Consider the following 11,065-nt stretch of genomic DNA (forward strand, 5'->3'; position numbering starts at 1 on the left):
ACAATATGAACTAACCAGTACCCCCTGAGCTTGTGTCTCTAGCTGCATATGTAGCAGAAGATGGCCTAATCGGCCATCACTGGGAATAGAGGCCCCTCGGTCTTGCAAACTTTATATGACCCAGCACAGGGAAGGCCTGGGCCAAGTAGTGGGAGTGGGTGGATAGGGGAGCAGGGGTGGGGGTGGGGTATAGGGAACTTTCGGGATAGCATTTGAAATGTAAATAAAGAAAATAATAAAAAAAAAAAGAAAGAAAAAAAAACCTAAGTGCTGTGGGTCTCATTCATCATGAGGTGGTCCCAGAAAAGGATTTTGAGAATTCAAAGTTCAAAGAACCAGTGACAGAATTCTTCTCCTAAGCAATGAAAATCAACCTTTTCAGCTTCTTTTTATCTTCCTTTGCTCGATGTTCAAAGAGCTGGACGTCTTCTGTCACTGTAAATGGCTCTGCTGCCTCCTTCAGTTTTGGTGACTCTTCTTCTGAGTAACTTTTGCATACTGGATAAGACAGTGTTTTTCAGTAGTTGGAGGTACAACCACCCCTTGTGTTGCCAAATACTTAAATATGACTTCTTGGTGGACTTCTTTCGTGCCTCAGAAGTTCTACATTTTGGCTACACACTAATATTGCATGAATAGCATCTTGGTGGTCCACAGTCTGCACCAGGCAGTTGGTGACGGTGTCCCAAACGGCCATGATCTCATCACTGTCCACCATGCCAAACAGGTTTCGGCAGCCCTCCGACTCTAAGTGGCTGAGCCCTTAGATGTCCCCATTTTCCCCTGTGTCGCCCTCATGGCCCACAGGCTGGCCGGCCAAATATTTCTTTAATGATGCAAAATGAATGGCAGAATGAATAAACAAATTGGAAAGATAACTTACTGAGGTTGGCAAATGGTAAAGGATCTTCTATCCCTGAATCAACTACTCTGATCCTGAAGAGGCAAGGCCAAGGCTACATACTGACCCCCTTCATCAACATTTTTGTTGCTGATTGGCTGAAGATGATCCCCTGAGCAAATTAATATCGTTGAGCCCAATTGACTGAATCTAAGCAGTGACACTCTATCGTTGAGCTAATTGTTTTATCCTGATTGGCTGAGGCCACAATCTTCACCCCTAGAATCTTCACACTTGAAAACTTGAGTTTTTTACTCAAACTACACAGACCAAGGGTGGAAGAGAAAAAAAATACAACTTCAACAATGGAAAATAGTTTCTTAAGAGGGAGCTGGTAAATGTTCCCCATAGAAAGTATATCAGTGGGTAAAGGCACTTACCACCAACTTGACAACCTGAGTTGGATCTTCAGGATTAATATAGTAGAAGGCAAATCTTATATCTGACATCCATGTGTGCACTATGGCACAAATTAAAAAATAATAACAAATGATTAAAAATTATTGGAGAGAGAGAGAGAGAGAGAGAGAGAGAGAGAGAGAGAGAGAGAGAGAGAGAGAGAGAGAGAGAGAGAGATCTATGAGCAGGAGAGAACTGGAGCTGCTTTGTTCATGAGGAGAAGTCATTCATTAACTTTGTAACATGCTGAAGAGCTCAGAGATAAGAACATGGAGGATTCTGGTTAAGTTTGGACACTTGAAAACTGTTCCTCAGAAATCACAGTTGTATTAAGTTCTGAGGAATGAAGACTATGTCTTTCTGGCAGTTTGTAGTAGAATTCCTATTTGAAAAGACGAGATGGTGTTCTGATTCTATTTCTGTTGCAGTGACAAAATATTTTAACAAAAATCAACTAGGAGGAGAAAGGGTTTATTTTAGGTTGCCATTCTGGGTTGTGGTCCATCATTGTTGGGAAGTTATGATACCAGGAACTTGAAATATCCAGTCACATCTACAAATAAGAAGACAGAATAAATGCATCCATGCCTGTTTATGCTCAGCTTGATTTCTCCACTCTTAAACAGTTGGGTATTGCTTGTGTCCATCCACTTAAAACCGTGTGTGGTAGTTTGAATGAGAATGGCCCCCAAGCTTAATATGTCTGAATACTTTGTCCCCTGTTCACGGAACTGTTTGGGAAATTGGGTGTGATCTTGTTGAGGGAGGTGTGTCATTGAGGGTGGTGTGTCATTGAGGGTGGGCTTTCAGGCTTTCCAGGTAGATTCTCTGCCTCTTGCTTGTGCTTTTTGAGAGCTGTAGGATGTCCTCCCTGCCATTCCTTCATGGACTCTAACTCTCTGAAATCATAAACTCATTTAAGTGCTTCCTTTTAAAGCTGTATTGGGCATGGTGTCTTACCACAGCAAGAGAAAAGTAACCTAATCCCCCTCTATGTGGATGTGTTTATTAGCTTCAAGTCTGCCATCTTTCACCAGATGATAACATCGATGCAAGAAAGACTCCATCTTTCTCATGAAATATGCCCAGTTTCAAGTGAGAGGTCTTCATTGCTCTTGGATATAGTTATGGAAGGAATGTTGAAGGCTGGGCTACTTGAAGGCATTGAGATAACACATAGAGGCAAAGAACTATTCTTGTTATTTTTACATACTTTTTCCTTATCCATTTCTCTCTCTCTCTCTCTCTCTCTCTCTCTCTCTCTCTGTGTTTGTTCATGTGTGTATCATGTGTGTATGGTCCCGTGTGTGTGGAGGTACAGGTACCCAGGTGTGTGAACCTATGGATGTGCAAGGTTGCTATTGGCTATCATACTCAATCCATCTTCCAACTCATTCACTGAGGTTGGATATCCTAGTTAGGTTTTGATTACAGTGGTAAACAGCATGAGCAAAAGCAATTTGGGCAGGGAAGAGCTAATTTCATTTTATTCTTCTCAGTCATACTCCCTCGCTCAGGGAAATCGAGGCAGGAATTTAAAGCAGGAACCTGGAAGCAGGGACTGAAGCAGAAGGAGTGCTGCTTGCTGAGTTTCTCTTCATAGTTGGCTTAGCCTACTTTCTCACAGCACCCAGGACCACTTGCTCAGCCGTGACACTACTCATTATGGGCTGGATCAATAGTTAAAGAAGAAAACTCTCCAAGGTTTGCCTACAGGCTAATCTGATGGAGACACTGTTTCTTCCATCTTTCAAGACAACCCTAGCTTACGTCAAGTTGACAAAAATAATATCCAACACACCATAACTCAGTCAAATCCAGCGATCACTGATATACCTAGTTCTCTAGCTAGCTTGCTCTATGGACTCTCCTGTTTCCCAAAAACAGAGCTACAGGTAGGGCACCATGCCCACCCAGCATTTATTTGGATTCTGGGCATCAGAACTCAATTGACATGCTTATGGGGTGTGGTAGTTTGAATAGGCATGGCCCCCACAGACTCATACATCTGAATGAGTGGATCACAGGGAGTGGCACTAATACAAGGTGTGGCGCTGTGGGGGCAGGCTTTGAGGTCTCAGATACTCAAGCTGGGCCTAGTGTGGCACACAGTCTCCTTCTGCTGCTTGTGGGTCAGGATGTAGAACTCTCAGCTCCCTCTCCAGCACCATGTCTGCCTGACGCTGCCAGCCTTTCCACCATGATGACAATGGACTAATCCTCTGAAACTGTAAGTCAGCCCCAATTAAATATTTTCTTTATAAGAGTTGCCATGGTCCGGTTCTTCAGAAAATTGGACATAGTACTACCGGAGGATCCAGCAATACCTCTTCTGGGCATATACCCAGAAGATGTTCCAACTGGTAATAAGGACACATGCTCCACTATGTTCATAGCAGCCTTATTTATAATAGTCAGAAGCTGGAAAGAACCCAGATGTCCCTCATAGAGGAATGGATACAGAAAATGTGGTACATTTACACAATGGAGTAGACTCAGCTATTAAAAACAATGAATTTATGAAATTCTTGGGCAAATGGATGTATCTGGGGATATCATCCTTAGTGAGGTAACCCAATCACAAAAGAAGTCACTAGATATGCACTCACTGATAAGCGGATATTAGCCCAGAAACTTAGAATACCCAAGATACATTATGCAAAACACAAGAAAACCAAGAAGGAAGACCATCGTGTGGGTACTTCATTCCTCCTTAGAATAAGGAACAAAATACCCATGAAAGGATATAAGTACAGAGACAAAATTTGGAGCTAAGATGAAAGGATGGACTACCCAGAGACTACCCCATCCGGGGATCCATCCCATCATCAGCCACCAAACCCAGATACTATTGCACATGCCAGCAAGATTCTGCTGAAGGGACCCTGATATAGCGGCCTCTTGTGAGGCAATGCCAGTGCCTGGCAAACATAGAAGTGGATGCTCACAGCCAGCTATTGGATGGAGCACAGGGCCCCCAATGGAGGAGCTAGAGAAAGTACCCAAGGAGTTGAAGGGGGCTGCAACCCTGTAGGTGGAACAACAATATGAACTAACCAGTACCCCCTGAGCTTGTGTCTCTAGCTGCATATGTAGCAGAAGATGGCCTAATCGGCCATCATTGGGAAGAGAGGCCCCTTGGTCTTGCAAACTTTATATGACCCAGCACAGGGAAAGGCCAGGGCCAAGAAGTGGGAGTGGGTGGGTAGGGGAGCAGGGGTGGGGGGAGGGTATGGGGAACTTTCAGGATACCATTTGAAATATAAATAAAGAAAATATCAAATAATAATAAAAAAAGTTGCCATGATCAAAGGCCTTTTTTATTATTTCCAATGAGATGATCATGTGGTTTTTGTCACTGAATCTATTTACATGATGGATAACATGAGCAAAGCTTGGTGGGTCACATAAGAAATGAGCAGAAATCCTGCCATTGCTGTTTGACAGTAACCAGGGCTTGGTAGAGACAGTGGTATGCATTTATTGCATTGAATGCCCACTGCCTATTCCTATGCTGATCTCCAAAGTTCTTGTATTCTCTTTTACCTGAGCTGTTCTCTCTGTTCTCATACCACCTTTTCAGGGAAGCCTCTCTTAATCATTCTTTACTGCTGCTGCTGATTTATTTATTTTCCCCTCCCCCCTTCACAGCACCTGTGTCCTACTAACCCCTTTCCAGAGTTCAAAACTTGCTTTAAGAGAAATTTCAGGTTAACAGAGAATTGTGACGGTAGTATACACTATTCCCACAAACACCTGAACATATGACATCCTACCCGTACACAGCACATTAAATACAATCAGTAACACAGTATTGACATTTATGCAAATTTTCTTTGATCCCACCTCACATGCTTCTGCTCCAGTATCTCATGATACCTGTCATTTAGGTATCATATCTCCTCAGGCTCCTCTGGGCTTTTGGTCTGAGTGATGTTAACCAGTCTGAAGAACACTGTTCAGATATATTATAAGATGTTTTACCAATGCAATTTATTCCATGATTAAATTTATTCCATGATTAAATTGAGGTTGTGGTACGTGTACCTGGGATCTATGTTCTGGGCAAATATTAAATACAGACCATAATTTTATGAAATATAGCTGCCGTGCTGTGCATTGGAAGTCCAGAACTTTTAAAGTCTTATAAACAAAATTTTGTACCCATTCACAGACATCACTCCAGTCCACTCTATCACTATCATAGACTTTGTTACTGTCATCTCATATCTAAAAAACTTACACACAGAAGTAATATTGCATCACATTTTTGTGTCTTGCTTATTTCACTTAACACGATGTTCTCAAGGCTTGTTGGAAAGATTTGCTTCCCGTTTATTTCTGTGTGGACACATTTCATGTGGGTGGGTGGGTGCATGTGAACATGTGTTCATGGAAGCCAGAAGTGTAGTATCTTTTAAAAAAGATCTATCTATCTATCTATCTATCTATCTATCTATCTATCTATCTATCTATCTATCTATCTATCTATCTATGTGTGTGAATATGCATGTGTGCAATACCTGCAGAGGCAAGAAGATGTGTCAGATCTCTTGGAGGTGGAGTTGCAATGAGATGTGAGGCACCCAGTGTTTGTGCTGGAAGAGGAACTTGGTGCTCTGTAAAAGCAGTAAATGCTTTTAGCTACTAGGCCCTCTCTTTTGCCCCTGGCTAGTTTTGGGGACAAGGCCTCTCACTGAGCCCTGAATTCATTGATTCGTCTAGACTGACTAGCAAGCGTGCACCAGGAATCCTCCCACTTCTGATTTCCCAACCCTGAGATTGCAAGTCATTTCTGCTGTGGTCATCTTCTTACAAGGTGTTGGGGAGATAGCTCAGATCTTCACGCCTGTATGGTGAGTACTTTACTGACCAAGTCACTCCAAGCTCCTTTGTTCATTTTCTCAGTCTCGGTCCTCTCTCTCATGTTGTATATGTTGTATATGTATATTCATGTATGCTCACCAGTGTGTGTGTGTGTGTGTGTGTGTGTGTGTGTGTGTGTAGCCATGACATTTGTGTATCTTCATCTATCACTTTCCACATTCGTTTTTGAGATGGTATCTCTCACTGAACCTGTTTCAACTAGACTGGTTGGCCACAAGCCCTGGAGATCCAACTGTCCAGTGTTGGAGTTACAGGTACAAGTCACTATATGTGGCTTTTACCTGAGTGTTGAAGATTCAAACTCAGATCCTTATACTTGTGCAACAGGCACTTTACACATTGAGTCACCTTCCCAGATCCCTTATTCCTCCTTGGGCATTGTGAGCTCCAGAAGATAGAAGTGGATTATTGTCCGAGTTCTAACTGTCAGCTTGACACAGCCTCAAGTCACCTGAGAAAGGAGTCTCAGTTGAGATGTTATCCAGATCAGAATGGTGTGAGGGCATGCCTGTGAGGAGACTGTTTGTTTATTAATTGGTGTAGTTGGGTCCAGCCCACTGTGAGTAACACCATTCCATGAGACAGTTAGTCCTAGGCTGTACTGGAAAAGCTAGTAAAGCCGTGATCAAGCCAGCAAGTAGCATTCCTCCATGGCTTCTGTTATATTTCTCTGGCAATGAGTGGGTTCTCTGGTCAGAGGCAATGCCTCAGAGGATAACAACCAGTCCTGTCTTTCAGTTCCTACCTTGAGTCTCTGCTTACTTCCATCAACAACGGACTGTGGCCTGAACATGGAAGTGAAATAAATCCTTTCTTTCCCTAAGTTGGTTTTGGTCAGAGTGTTTTGTGAGGAAAAAAATAAATAACAGGAGAGTAGAAGAGTTAGGAATCAGTAAGCCAATGATTCTGCACTGTGGCATCTGGGGATCCAATAGTTCACTGTAGTTCACTGTAGTGAGAGGTTGCCCTGTGCAATGTAGGATGCTAAGCAGAATTCCCAGCTTCTACACATTAGATTTCATTGACCCCCCCATCTAATAAAAAATATGTCCTCTGTCATTACCAAGGATGGACAGAGTCACTTCAGATTGGGAAGTATTGCCGCCAAGAAAATATCTAAGTGAGATCCTTCCAATCATGCAGCCAAGGTTCTAATTATGTACTGCAAGAAAGGTGCTTTTTAATGCACTGAAGACTCAGAGAGAGGCATAGCTGAAGCCCTCACTGGCAATATCATTTGACAGAAGGGAAGCTAGGTTTTCACAAAGTCAAGACACACACAGCTAAGCAGTGGCTGCAGTATGCTGTGCCAAAAGTATTTTCCTCTCTGGCAACTCAGGATGCATTACCTCAGCATGAAGACAGGCTTGCTGCCCCCGGGAGAGGTCTCAGCCATCATCAGCTTCCTTGCTAATGAGTTTATCCAGTAAAAAAGTTTCTTTGCAATTCCCAGACCAGTCCGGGCTTGCCTACTCTTAACAAGCACGAGCCCTTATCTCTAGAGGCTACCCCGGATGAAATGAAAAGCCAATTACTCCAGTCCTGTAGGGAGGAGACCTCACTGGGCGTTTAGTGAGTTAGCAGAATTCTCACCCTTGGGAAGCCACCAGAAGTTGCAACTTAATGAGACATTTTTTAGCCTTAGGAGAGTGGCTTGTTGTGTTGATCTAAACTGACTTGGGGCTGTTGGAATTTCCAAACTGTGAGAGCAGGTGAGAGGCATCGCACTGGGCATTCAGGGCTTCAGAGAGCAGTTTGAAGTTTGCTGAAGCCAGCCCTGGGGAGGTTGTGCTGTGTTCTTCCAGTTATCTCACCTCTCTGTAGATACTGAATATGACAGTCATCCCAGGCAGCAACGCCGAGGATGTTACACTGGAGTCAAAATGATACCTTAGGGCGAGGTGAAGCCAACTTTACTCAGTCCTTTGACTTTAGTTACCACTGATGTACTACTCATGACTTCACCAAACATCTGTCTGTCTGTCTTCTCACCTCTCTCTCTTCTCCAATGATCACTTCCTCCTGGCTCCTAAACCTGCTTAGAATTAAATGGAAGTCTAACAAACATATCAAAACTAATGCACTGAGGTAGAAACAGGCCTTTATGTGTTCAAACCTTTTCTTCCTTCAGTTTTTTTTCCTGTGTGAATAAATATCATTATCCACTCATGTACTTAGGATGAAGACCCAGAGCTCACTTCAATCAAACCTACAGCTTGATGGCTAAAGGTAGAGTCATATGAGTTCAAATTCTGGCTGTTCCACGTGATGGAAATAATGTCTGTGCCTCAGCATCCTCATCTGTAAAAAGGGAATATGCTAGGACATACCTCAATGAGTTCTTGTTAGGATGAAAGGAGATGCATAATCATAGACAGGGTAGTAAGTCATAGATAGATACATAGATAGATAGATAGATCATGTATACATGCAAGCATACATAGAAACAAGATAGATAAATAGGTAGTTATATAGACTATAGATAAGACTGATAAAAGATAGATAGATGGATAAAGAAAAGATAATAGATAGTAGATAGGTATGTAGCTACATTAAAGGCAAATATATATGCATACATAGATAATAAAGCCATATAAATTGGAAGATAGAGACTATATTATATATAGTAGATAGAGAGATAAGATATGCAGGAAGATACAAATATATATATATACATATATGCATATACACATACATGATAGATAAACAATAGATAAGCAGGAAGATAGATTGACAGATAATAAAGAATAGATACATGATAGAAGAAAGTCAAATAGTTGGATAGACTATTAAATTGGCATAATTAGGTGATAGATGGGTAGATAAAAGGTAGGTGGTAGTGAGTAAATAGATGTCAGACAGAAAGATAAATAGGTTAAGAGATAGATAGTATACAGAAAATAGACAGATGTCAGAAGATTGGCAATAGGTAGATATAGGTTGATATGTCAAAGATAGATAGAAGACAGATACATAGAATATAGGTAGGTAGATAGGAGATAAATAGAAATTAGAAATAGAAGATAGACAAATCAATAGGTAGAATATAGATAGGTAGCTAGAATTGGATTGATACATAGATATACAGAAGATACTAGGAAGTAGATAGATAATACATAGAGTGAAAGGAGATAAATAGAAGGTAGATAAATGGTAAGTAAAAATATTAGAGTCAAAAGAGAATATTGAAATTTGTTAGAGTTAAAAGAGAAACCACAGGACAGGCAAGGTATAGAATATAGATAGATTGATAGACAGAAGATATAAAAATTGACAGAAGATATAGAACAGATAGGAAGAAAAATAGATATGTAGGTAGGTAGGTAGATAAGTGGGTGTGTGGCTGAATGGATAGACAGACAGAGAGACAGATAAATGACAGATTAGATAGATAGATATGGGGCACAGATAAACACTATGTTGTTACTATTGCCATTGTGTGTTATTTCTCCCACATCAATGGGAAGACTTTCCAAGTTCACTCCATATATCACATGTTCTTATTGTTTGGTCTCTACATTATAATTCAAGTATATTTTTGAAACTACCACTCTAAGCAGGCTACATTCTGCTCAGAAAAGCCTTTCAAGGACAAGTTACCATGGTGAACTTCATATCCAACCCATACAATTGAGGTCCCCTCTAAGGGTTCTTAGTCTCACTAATAAAAGAACTTAAGAATGAACTAAAATGGACCTTCAAAGCCCATTTTATAAGAGTTTAAAAGAAAAACCCAGGGGCAGGCAAGGTGTAACTCTCAGCAGCTTCTTGAAGGAGAATGCAAGAAAGAGGCAAACAAAACCAACCAACAAACAAGGCAATCAAACAACCAAACAAGACATATGGTGGACAAGCAGCTACATAGTTAGGAGGGAGACTTTAGAGACAAAGAAAGCCTAAAATGTTGGGGGAATTCAAAGTGCTAAGGAAAGCTAGCTTAGAAAAGTTACAGAGAAAAAGGCTAAGCTTTATAAAGCAGGCAGACTTGTGAAACAACATGGATTCAGCCTTGTAAACTGCTGTGCTAGTGGTGGGATTCTGAGAAAGAAAAATACAACATCTCCTTAAAGGACTAGTTATTCTGTCTATTTCTGTAGCACTGCCCAAGGTGAGTTCATCTTTCTGGTAGTGTCCCTTGGCTTGGTGATTGATTCGGCTTAAATAGAATGTTAGGTCTCTACCTAGGCAAGGGATTCAGATTATTCTCTTGACTGGAAGGAGTTTTCTATTAATGGTATATCCCTTACTTCTAGAAAACACAAATTATATATTATGAAAAACTACTAGAAATTACTAAGAGAATGTCAGTGTCTTAGTCAGTGTTCTATTGCTGTGAAGAGATGCAATAACTATGGCAACTCATAAAAGAAAGCACATAACTGGAGCTTGCTTACAGTTTCAGAGATTTAGTCTATTATCCTTAAGGTAGTAGGGAGCATGGCTGCATGCAGGTAGACAAGGTTCTGAGAAGCTGAGTGTTCTGCATTCCAGACTGCAGTCATCAAGACTTGCTTCTGACCAAGGAACTCATTTCACAGCCAGAGAAGTGCGACAGTGGGCCCACGATCATGGAATTCACTGGTCTTACCATGTTCCCGATCATCCTGAAGCAGCTGGTCTGATAGAAAGATGGAATGGCCTTTTGAAGATGCGTTTACAGTGCCAATTAGGTGTTAACAGCATGGAGGGATGTTCTTTACTGGCTTGCTTTCCCTGGCTTGCTCAGCCTGCTTTCTTATAGAATCCAAGACTATCAGCCCAGAGATGGCACCACCCACAAGGGGCCTCTCCCCCTTGATCACTAATTGAGAAAATGCCCCACAGCTGGATTTCATGGGGGCATTTCCCCATCTAAAGCTCCTTTCTCTGTGATAACTC

The 11,065-nt window shown here is 41.5% G+C and overlaps 1 pseudogene; it reads right to left on the bottom strand.

Annotated features, from left to right (window-relative positions):
- Positions 1–10,778, bottom strand: part of LOC110336872 — a 13,709-nt pseudogene extending 2,931 nt beyond the window's left edge.
- Between the last annotated feature and the right edge of the window lie 287 nt (positions 10,779–11,065).

Source organism: Mus pahari, chromosome 19, assembly GCF_900095145.1.
Source record: "Mus pahari chromosome 19, PAHARI_EIJ_v1.1, whole genome shotgun sequence".
Lineage (NCBI taxonomy): Eukaryota > Metazoa > Chordata > Mammalia > Rodentia > Muridae > Mus > Mus pahari.